The sequence below is a fragment of the Arvicanthis niloticus genome, chromosome 6 (genome assembly GCF_011762505.2).
Source record: "Arvicanthis niloticus isolate mArvNil1 chromosome 6, mArvNil1.pat.X, whole genome shotgun sequence".
NCBI classification, from domain to species: domain Eukaryota; kingdom Metazoa; phylum Chordata; class Mammalia; order Rodentia; family Muridae; genus Arvicanthis; species Arvicanthis niloticus.
The window spans coordinates 54,569,931-54,581,645 of NC_047663.1; positions in this window are offsets into that span (position 1 = coordinate 54,569,931).

The window sequence follows — 11,715 nt, forward strand, 5'->3', positions numbered from 1 at the left end:
CTTCATGGCAGCAACTCTCATGAGTGAGTGGCTTACTCAAAGTGTTAGGCTCAAAGCCAGAAAAAAAAGTGTTCTGACCTTCTAAGATTTTTCACAACTCATTTCTTCATCCCTTTTCAGAGATATCATCCCTAGTGTAGACACAGTAACTATTTATTAAATACATCTGCATCTGAAAGATGAAAGAAGAAAAGATGGATGTGACCAGAACAGAAGACTACATTTGTACATTAGTAGCTAAAAGATATTGACTATGGATCTTATCATTAAACTGTTAATCAGTTACAATCTTGAGAATCCCAGAAACACTACAATGACATAATAGTGGCAACCAGCAGGGACCACAATAATAAACATCAGAGAACACCACAGATCATGGGCAGGAAGAGAAGTGACCTTGATGGAGGGTGAGCATGATTCCTCTGAGCTTGCTTGTCCAAAGGGTATCTAAATAGAGGACACAGGAAAGGAATCTGAGCTCTCTTGTACTTGCGTGGTACTTTATGACTACATACATGTGGGAAGGCCCATCTTGTTCCAAAGTAGATTTTGGATGCACTATTCAGCAGCCCAATAAACACTTCTTGCTGGCATTTTCCACTATTCGACTTCACAGACGAGGAAATACAGGTTTCTGAGAGTTTGTATATATATTTTTTTAATCTATTGTAAACACATCTGGGAGAAATTTAACACTGTTTAAACCTTGCATGGTCATAAAAGTTAATTGTGTGTTGTAAGTAATTGTGTTAAGTTATATCACCATGTGTGAATTGGTATATAGCCTCAATCCTGCACATGTCTTTATAAAATGCTCAGGACAGTGTCACTAGGGGGCGCTGAGGTACACATTCCTCCCTTAGGGATGCAGGGCACAGACTTCTGAATCTCTGAGGGAGTCAAAGTGGTTGTAAAAGATTGTAGGTGCTTCATCTTCTGGTTGTCCTCTACCATGTATTATAAATTATCATTTCTAATTTCTACTTAAAATTCAAGGACCTAGCTACATTACTTAAGATTAATTTAATAAAATTTCAAGACTACTAATATCTACTGATAATCCTGTCTATGAAAGATAATATATAAACTGCTATAGATTATACAAGAAAAAAAAGATTGTAGGTGCTTAGGGAATGTCCAGTAGACAGGTTTTGATATACATTTTGTAACAGAGTGGAAACTCGGACTGGAAATATTCATAGCCTAGTTTTTGTGGTGTCCAGTCATGACAGCACAATCAATAAAACATCTTAAAACCCAGCAACTCTGATTGTTATTTGTTTTCTTTTAAATGACCCTGAGACTCCCACAACATCACTACTGGGGAAAGTTACAGATTCATTTCTGTGTCAGTCGTTAATTGTACTTTTTCCAGCGTGTGGTGTCTTGCCTTCACTTTCAGTCAGCTTCCCCTTCCCTAGTTCTGCCATATCAGGTGTGTTCTCCTGTCACATTCTCTTCTCTGAGTTGTAAGCTCCTAGGTGGTCATATAGCTTCTTCCTATGCACTTCATTTTGATGAACGCTTCCCCAACTCTCTTTGTCCCCTTCCCCATAACTCAGCTTCATATACTGCTACAACATCCTCTTGCACATACTTACCCACCAGAAGTTGACATTTCCAAAACCAGGAAGCTATAAATAAGCTAAAACCAAGATGCAACACACAGAACTATAGAAAATATATGAGTCTGAAAGTCAGGACTATGTCAATACTTACGTTCTTATGGTGCTGGATATAAATGGGAAAATTCTGTCTTGGTGACATATTCATCCCTTGGCCCCAACACTTGCAGGAATTTTATACACTCACTGCTTACCTTCCGTGCCTGTCTACACCTTTCTTCTCCTTCTTCCAGTAGGTGAAGAGGAAGAAGCACCTGCTGGGTGTTATAATTAACTCAGGGCACAGAGTCTTAGGAAAACAAGTCTCAGAAGGGGAAGAATGGAATGCTTTGACTTTCTGTAGCAATCGGTCTGTTTCATTCTTTAGGGCTCCATTGATTTCTGGTGTGGTATTTAAAAGTAGATTAATAGTGTTTCCCTCCTCATTGTCTGACACCTCCAAGTTGAGGAATCATATGCTGTCCCCACTATTCAGGTAGCATTAATAATTAGTGTTTGAGAATATAATTTCCCAGGTATTGATGAACTATAATGACAAATAAATCAGCAGATAATTTTAATTCTAGCTCAGGTCCCCTTGAATCCTCACCTGCTTGATCCCAACTAAACAGCAAGGCTGGCTTTGCTATTTTGCTCCAGGAAGAGGTCTTGAAGATTAAAGGCCAAAGTAAATTTTAGGATTTATTTTTCTCTGTGACATATGGCACCAGGAAACCTTTAATGTAGAAAAATGTAGCAGGATGCCAGGGCTGCCAACTGCTAGCAACAGGCTTCTGCCACAGTAATGGAAGGAGAGGATACACTACTTTCTCTCGTGGTAACACATCCATGACGGATGTCTGTGAAGACGGAAGATTCCACTGTGAGGAGAGATGGAGTCAGTATTTCAGTTTCCATGAACCACTTATTAGTGGTATGTCTGCACTCTATAAGTTTCACTGTGTGAATGGTTGCCAGTTGGTTAAAGGGGTCAAAACTGAGGAAACTATTAAAGAAAATATGTTGTTATTAAATACATGCTACAGTTGGAGGAAATTCAGAAATAAAACAGCTCCTTTTATTTAAACAAGTAAAGCAGAGATCATTCTAAAATGTGGGCTTGCCTGGAGTAACAGGGCCAAGATGACAGATGTAACCACTGGAGAGGAGAGGTGAGTTAGGGCAGAATTCGAGGGGAAAGACAAGGTGGTATATGAAGGAGAGAGAAGATGTGGTGATTTAGGGAACGAGGTGGGGGGATGGGGTGATAAATGGGTTAAAGATAAAAACAGTGCAGAAAGTAAAAAGCCCAGGAGAGGTGGAATGACTCAGCACAGAGATAAAACAATACAGGAACTGAGTGAGGTCAGGCAAAAGCAAGCAGAAGGTGAGATAGGGTGGAATCTCTGAAGCCATGTAGAAGGCAGCAAGCCTAGATGAGGAGAGAAGACAGCAAGCAAGAACAGCCCTGGGCGAAGAGCTAAGATGTGCAATCGAGTGGAAGAGTAGGCAGAACTGTAGAACTGGAGAGGAAAGATGAGATGGGTTAGAACAACTGGGCATTCGAGATAAGACTGGATATAATACATAATCCCAACAGATAAGATAGGATGAAGTGAAGGGAGAGGATAGACAGGGAAGGATCAGTGGTTTGAACTCAAAAATGAAAACAGGATGGAAGATAGGATCAGGGTGGAGCGATTCACGCAGATGAGATGGGAAGCAACAGCTGAACAGGAAAAAGCATCCAGTAGTTGCCCTAAATGTCAAAGGTACAAGACCCCAGGTCTGCATATATAAGGCTTACATTTTGATATGACAGAAATACATTGTCTATAGTTACAGTGAGCCATAAACAAAAAAAACATAGTAACTGGGAGATATGAACTATTTTTAAAGATGTTTAATTGTAGGGGTGTTTTGCCTGCATGTATGTCTGTGCATCATATGTGTTCCTAGTGCCCACAGAAACCATAAGGTGGTGTCAGACCTAAAATTGGCATTACAAATGGTTGTGGGCTGTAATATTTGTGCTTAGAAATGAATCCAGGTCCTCTAGACGAGTCGCAAGCCAAGCCATCATCTCTTCAGTCTGAGACATGAACTATTGTTGAGACTCTATGAAGATTTCCCTAAAGAAGTGTAGTTCAAGCTTAGACTTTGAAGAAGAGTAGATCTCAACTTCTGTCTTAGTTATTTTTCTATTGCTGTACTAAAACCCCATTGGCCAAGGGAAAAAAAGTCTTTTTTCTCTTTTAAAAGAAAGTATTTAATTTAGCTAATGGGGTTTGAAGGTTAAAGTCTATGATAGTAGATCGGAGAAATACCCTATAGCTCACATTTTTGATCCACAACCATGAAGCAGATTAGCTTTTGAAGCCACAAAGCCCCTCCCCCATAGTGACAGACCTCCTCCAACAAAGCTTTGCCTCTTAACCCTTTCCAAACAGTTCCATCAGCTGGTAACCAAGCGTTCAAATATACGAGTCTATGGGGTCCAGTCTTATTAAGTCAGCCATAGCGTGCCAAAACATGGAAGTAGGAGGTGATAAAGAATTCTTGAAGTGGAAGAAACATGACATTCTAAGTCCCGGATCCATGGACGTGAAGTGCAGCTGAGTCTTAAAAAGGAAAGAGGGAGCATTACCAGTGATGCTTGCAAGGGAGCTTTGGGATCTGACTTTTACGTGAAGAGCAAAGGGATGGTTTAAAACTAGAAAGTGATGTCATCAGGTCTTTCTGGCTGCGGTTGAGAATGTCTGAAACTTGGGATGGAAGCTCAGCTGTGTGACAGAGTAGATCGTAAGTGATGGTGGATTGAAGACGATAGCAGCAAAGACAGAAGTTGACGGCCTCTGAAAGAACACGTGGTTTGAATAAGGAATGTTCCCACACAGGCTCATGTATTTGAGGATTTTGTCCCCAGGTAGTGACACTGTTTGAGAGGTTATGGAACCTTTAGGACATGGAGGCCTGCTGAGGAAGGGCATCACTGGAGATGGTCTTCGAGAAGTACAGTCTATCCTGGCTTCCAGCTCAACCTTTCTGTTTCCTGGTGTACTGACAAAACGTGATCAGCCATGCCTGCTGTCATGTGGTCCCCACTATTATGGACTCTTAACTCTCTGGAACCATAGTTAAATGAAACTTTCTCTTTTAAGTTGATCTTGGTCATGGTATTTTGTCACAGCCACAGAAACTAACTAATATAGAACTTGATAAGTAAGGGAAAAAAATTAAAAATAGATGATAAATTGGCTGATGCTGAGGTTTTGAGCATGAGCAACTGTTGTCATCTCCTGTGATAGGATATCAGATGTAATCGTGCTTTGAAGGAAACAGAGGAAGGGTATGGGTTCATTTTGTCTATTTCTGATTTGGAATGACCATTAGCAGAGAATGAACCTTGATCTTGGGGGAAGGAAGAATTAGGTTTGAAGTATAAATTCACAGTTCATAGGGCATGAATGGTAACTAGAAGCCAGGAGAATGGGTGAAACCACATAGAGAGAAAATGTAAAATGAAAAATGGAGAGGCCTTGGCAGTATCAGCCCCTTCCTGTATTGCTCTGACACAATGTGTGATACCCACTAAAACACACCGAAAGAATTTGATTATATGTGGTGTTATAGTATATAGTATATTTGGGGCTAATGTCACAAATTGCTTTAAAATATAGAGACAGGGCAATGCTTTCTTGGAGCATACATTTGCAACTACTACTTAAAAGATAGATTTTACTGTGTGAACATTAACAGCATTCAGAAGATATTCATGCTAAGGCAATGAAGGCCAAATTTTACTCCTACAGGTTTGAGAATAACCTGCAGGGGGAGGGGGATATTATTCAAAACACATTCTATTTAATCTCATTTTATCCATTCTTCTGAATAGCAATAGAGTGAATGTGGGCCCTAGAATCAGAACCTGGTTCAAACAGCTCAAATCGTTCATTTGTAAAATGGGAGGAAAATTGCCATTTCACTGAGTTGTAAGAAGTGAGTCTTTTATAAAGATAAAGGTTGTAAAAGGATGAACTATTATACAGTCATATATTAAGGCTGTAGCAGCATTCACTGTCATACTAATTAGTCAAACAGTCACACAATATCAATCTATTAACCAATTAAATTATGTCATATCAATATAAAAATAGAAGAGCTCAAAATGTGACTTGAGTTCATCACACGGAGTTTTCAGGAGCATCTGGAGATCTGGCAAAGGAAGAGAGAGAGAGAGAGAGAGAGAGAGAGAGAGAGAGAGAGAGAGAGAGAAGATAGGATAGGCAGAGCCATGAAAATAACCCAGGAAGAGCAGAGTTTTAGAAATCAGGAGGAGGAGGAAGAGAAGGAGGAGGAGAAGGAGGAGGAGGAGGAGAAGGAGGAGGAGGAGGAGGAGGAGGAGGAGAAGGGGAGAAGAAGGAGAAGAAGGAGAAGAAGGAGGAAGAGGAGGAGGAGGAGAAGGAGGAGGAGGAGAAAGAGGAGGAGAAGGAGGAGGAGGAGGAGGAGGAAAAGGAGGAGGAGGAGGAAAAGGAGGAGGAGGAGGAGAAGAAGGAGGAGGAGGAGAAGGAGAAGAAAGGAGGAGAAGGAGAAGGAGGAGGAGAAGAAGAAGGAGGAGGAGGAGGAGAAGAAGAAAGGAGGAGGAGGAGGAGGAGAAGAAGAAAGGAGGAGGAGGAGGAGGAGCAGGAGGAGGAGGAGGAGGAGGAGGAGAAAGGAGAAGAAAGGAGAAGAAAGGAGGAGGAGGAGGAGGAGAAGGAGGAGGAGGAGGAGGAGGAGGAGGAGAAGAAGAAGAAGAAGAAGAAGAAGAAGAAGAAGAAGAAGAAGAAGAAGAAGAAGAAGAAGAAGAAGAAGAAGAAAAAGAAGAGAGAAGAAGAAGAAGAAAGAAAAGAGGATGAGGAGGAATATTCCAAAAGGAATATTCCAAAGGGAAAAGATAGTCGGAGGCATTGTATCTGGGTGAGAAAAGTCAGGTTAAGGACTCGGTGTTTAGTTCACAAGTGAATAAATCACTAAGGATCATAGAGATGTCATTGAAAGGGAGCAGAGGGAAGAAACACTAGGCTTGCAGGAGCTGATGAGTGGGGGAAGGTAAGGAAGTAAAGATGCTGTGTGTGCACATCAATACTCAGAGAGGAAGTTTCAAAAGATAGACAATAGCTAGGGGAAATAAGAACAAAGGAAAATGTAAAAGAAGTCATTAGATTTGAAAAGATTTGGGGAGAAAATAGAAGAGAAAGATACTCTATTGCATAAACTTCCCAAGAGGGTTGAGGGGTAAGTTCTTTATAGGAAGAAGAACAAGACAATAGAAATGAGGGACAGTTTCCACTTCCTGGCACTCATTTCCAGCTTCTTCTATTTTAAAATATGTTAATGATAACAGGTGACAATCTGAGTGATAAATTTTTATATAGAGAATGTTTTATATACAATGCATGTCCCCAGTGATGGCCACAACCTGATCAATATGTTGATCACCACACATGCTGCACATTAAATCTTGAGAACATAGTTATCCTGCAAGCGAGAGCTTGGTATCCTCACGCCAATATTTGTCCATTTCTCCCAACTCTCAACCCCTAGAGAAACTCACTGCTTCTATGAGCCTGACATTTTAGACTCTACACAGAAGTGAGATTGTGCAATGTGTGTCTGGCCTACTTGACTTAGCATAATTTTCTCAGTGTTCAGCCACTGTAGTTACAAATGTTAAGGTCTACTTTTGAATGATTTGGTATACTGCATTGTATGTTCAAAGCAATGGTTTAGGGTTTTTTTTTTCCTTTTCCCCAATATATATTTGAACAACCCTAAATAACCACATATATAAAACAGGTATACAATTTCAGCACATACTGTTAAAACATCTTATTTCATTGGTGCCACATTGTATGTATGTTTACCTTGTGTGTCCATTAACAAGTTATTGAAACTATAGCTATTTTTGATACTTTTATATTTTACTTATTCTAGAACTAAAAGTTACTTAATCATTTTATTAGGATGTTTAAACAAGGAGTGGCAGCTCACTCCTGTAATCCCATCACTTGAGAGTTTGACACAGGATTGCTACAAGCTTGGTTGGGCCAATCTGGGCTACAGTGTGAGACTCTATCTCAAGCACAAACAATATTAGGGTGTTTTGAATTAATTGTGCATTTACCTTAAGCAGCAAGTTAATAGTTTTATGTCTCCATGTTGTGACTTGAGAGTTCTTTAATTTTAATGTGAATGACTCTCTTATTTCTTGTATGATAGCTCTTACAGTGATGAATTCTTTCAACTCTTGTCTGCCAAGAAATGTTGTTCTTTTCTTTTTTAAGAAGAAAGAAAAGTCTCCCTTTCCATTCTGTTCTGAAGGATGATATTTCTGTACACAGCATTTTTGCCTGGTGGTTATTTCTTTTAGAACTGAGTGTGCAAGTTTTCTGGTTTGTGGAGAACTTCACTGTTAGCCTCCCACAGGTTTCCTCCTACAGGTTCTCAAGAGAAAAGTTACTTTTCTCCTGCTGCTTTTAAAATTGTTAGCAACCTGATTATAATGTGCCTTATAGTCTTCTTTGGGTTGTCCTTCCTTGGGATCCTTCAGCTTTTGTAATTCTGGATCTACATCCCTCCAAAGATTTGGGAAAATGTAACTTATTTCTTTAAGTTAGCTTTCTGTTCCCATTTCTCACTCTTCTCTTTCTGACACTCCCATGATTCGTATATTTGTATGCTTGGTGGTGCTCCAGAATCCCTATGCGTTCCTCATTCATTTTCCCCTTTTCTCTCTTATAATTTGATACTTTTAAATTAGGCATTTTGGAGTTCTCTGGGTTTACTTTTGTGTGACTGAGTGTAATGTTGGAACTGGGTCTTTCAGTTCTGTATTTGTGTTTTAAGGTAAGTTCGCCAGAGAGCACACATGAACACTCAACAAGCTGAAATGAAAGTCTTTATCGCTGGTGGGTGGCTGCATGGGGAACTTGCCCAGATCATACAACCCCTGATCCTCACAGTATTTTTTATTTTATGTACAAAAACCACATCGTCATAGACACACTTCAGTTAGCAAGAACAGTTAGAGAGAATCAAAACTAGAGACAGCAAAAGGCAAGGTTAGTACATTTAGGGACTTTCCTGTATCCTGGAAAGATGGACTAGGTCTTTGGTGGATTAGGTCTTTGTTTCCGTTTTAGCAGGTATTAGTCTATAGGTAGTCTATGCTCTGGGTTTTAAGATGAGGTTGGTTCCTCTAACATGGTGCCAGTTGTGCTAAGATCTAGAGGCCTGTTACACTTGTATATTCAACCTTTAGCTTTTCTCTGTTCTTTTTGTACTGTTTATCATCATCATCATCATCAAGCTTCTAATTTTGTTTATAAATTGTCCCAGTTTTGTTTAGTTATCCATCTCTGAATTTTAAAATGTTTTATTTTAATAAGCTTCTTTAAGATGATTATTTGAATTCTCCTTCAGAATGTTCATTGATTTTCATTTCTCTGGTTGCTTATTGGAGCTTTATTTATTCCCTTTACTGGTGTTGCACTTGCCTGACCGTTATCTGTATAAACTTTACATTGGTATCTCTACACATAAAAGACAAATATCAGTTTCAATCTTTACACATGGGCAAGACCTTACCCTTTTGCAACTCAAGGCTCAAAGGATTGCCTCTAGGTTTGTGATTGAGTAGAGTTGGAGCTGGATTTTGTGGCTGCTTTGGGGTCTGTAATGTTGTAGTTGGCAGTTCTGTTAGCAGGCTCTCAAGCAGATATGAATGCTGTTTCCAGGTAGACTCTGGGACCCTTTGTCAATAGGGCTGATGCTTCAGAGTTCACTGCTAATACACTTGTTTGCAGATATGTTTTGGGTAAGTTCCTATAAAGGCTCTTCTGAGCCACCAAGTAGTTAGTTCCCTAAGAATGCAGTGCCAGCACTGAATAGAGCTTAGAAGGGCTAGAACAGAATCAAGAATTTTGTGGTTCACATCAGGAAGATGGATCTGCAAGTCTGTTCCTATAAGGAAAGGTAGGCATGGGGCTCAAAAATGGAAGACTTAGAGGGTAATGGAGGAGAAACAAAGTTGTATTTATAAGAGATGATAGTGTGTGTGTGTGTGTGTGTGTGTGTGTGTAAAAAACAAAGACCATAAATTGGGTTTTTAAAAATAATACAGGATACCATGTCTTAGGCTAGTAGTTCTTAAAAACTAAAGGTAGTTCTAGCAATTGAGAGAGATACTATTTCTAGCTAAAGACAAAGGAGAAGAAGACTGGGAGAGAGGGAAGAAGAAGATAGGGAGAGAGTGGAGACAGAGAGAGAGGGAAAGGGAGGAAGGGAAAGAAAGACATGGAGAGAAACAGCGAGAGATGGGAGAGAGACAGGCAGAAAAGACACACATAGAGAATGGTAGAGGTTGGATTGAGAATTGGGGAGAAAGCACATGTAGATTTCAACTTAAGCTTGTGATGGGGTAGTGTCAAAGGCATGTAGACATCTTGTGTTTTCCAGCACAGTCATGATCAAGTGAAGATTCAGCTAATAGGTGCCAGCATAACCAGGCCCTTTGCTCCCTTCTGCCTCTTTGCCAACATCTGTCCACCTATGGGCATTTTTCCACTAGGTCAATAGCTAAATGGAATGGCAATGTGATTTTGGCATTAAGTATTAACATTTGGCAGAAGATTAGATAGTTAGGACTGTTAAAACTGATTTGTAAATTACTTTAAAGTCCAGTTCAAGATGTAGCACTATGAGCACCCATTGGATTCAAAGAAATAGTGCTTCATACCAACCCAGGTAGCATCTTCTAGGAGCTGAGGTCTAGAGATGCTGCACAATTTAACCTACCAGGTGATAAGGTTAATTGTGTATTGTTCCTTTTTAACTGGCTGTATATTGTTCTAAAAAGACCTTTGTTGTATTTCTAATAAAGGCATTAACTATTTTATTTATTCACTACCTGCTAAAGTCGACCTAAATGGAAGACCTGTGTTTATCTGTAGAGTACTGGTCATTACTGTAATAAGAATAGCAACTGTCATAACACTGTAGGATAAAAAGCATTTCTTTTATCTGAAATATTTAGGCATTTGACATTTTCAGCCAAAATTTCATTTATATACTGTGATTTTTATTTGCTGAAATGCACTAAAGTTCAGAGGTCCTTTGGGGCTCAAAAGCCAGGACTTGTACGTCAGTATGCACATTTCACGTAGGGAGCTGTAGTGGTGAGTGATGTGTTATGCAATAACTAGATTTTCCATATCTGTACAGTATATTATATGTATTTTGTGGTCTTGAGGTTCTAGAAAGCAAGGTGTCAATGTGCATTTAATGTGTTTTTAAACACATTTATGGCAATTAAAATATTTGTAGTCAAAGGTATCACACTTCAATTAGTAGAACTCTTTTAGCTATACCGTCATTAAGATGCTTTGTATAATGCCAGACCATATCTGGAAAAAGTAATAAATATCAGATGGATTTTCCATTAAAAAATGTGTTTGTGTACATACATGTGTGTGTGTGTGCACCTGTGTGCATGCATGTGTATGTGGGTACGTGGGTGTACACCTGTGTGCATGCGTGTATGTGTTTGTGTGTGTGTATGTACGTGTGAGTGTGTCAATGAAAGCAGAGAAGTGGCATGCAGTGTATATGTAACTGATATAAAAATACAACATATATATGCTAATTGACCTAGTGCTATCAAAGACCAGAAGACTAAGATATAGCAATTAATTTCCAAAGAATGGAAGAAACGAGAGACATTTATTCTTAATTCTCCCTTGCCATTCCTAAGTGTCTAGTGGATTCAATAAACAAGCATCCGAAGAGCTGTAGACAACAAAGTCCGCACATCTCTATGTGAAGACAACCAGGAAGTGGAGAAGCTATTATTTCAAGGAATCCTAACCTCAGCTTAGTGATCCATGTCATTTTAGTGAAGGATTCATATATTAAATGTTTTACAGTAATTATAAACAATTTTTAAAATTTTTGCTCTGATTGTATTATGTATTTGCCATTTTAATAGATTTTTACTCCCTTTTAGAATGGAGTGGTTCATATCCTTTCAGGAAAGTGATCAATAACTTCATTTACAGAAGCCAGGTGATGGACC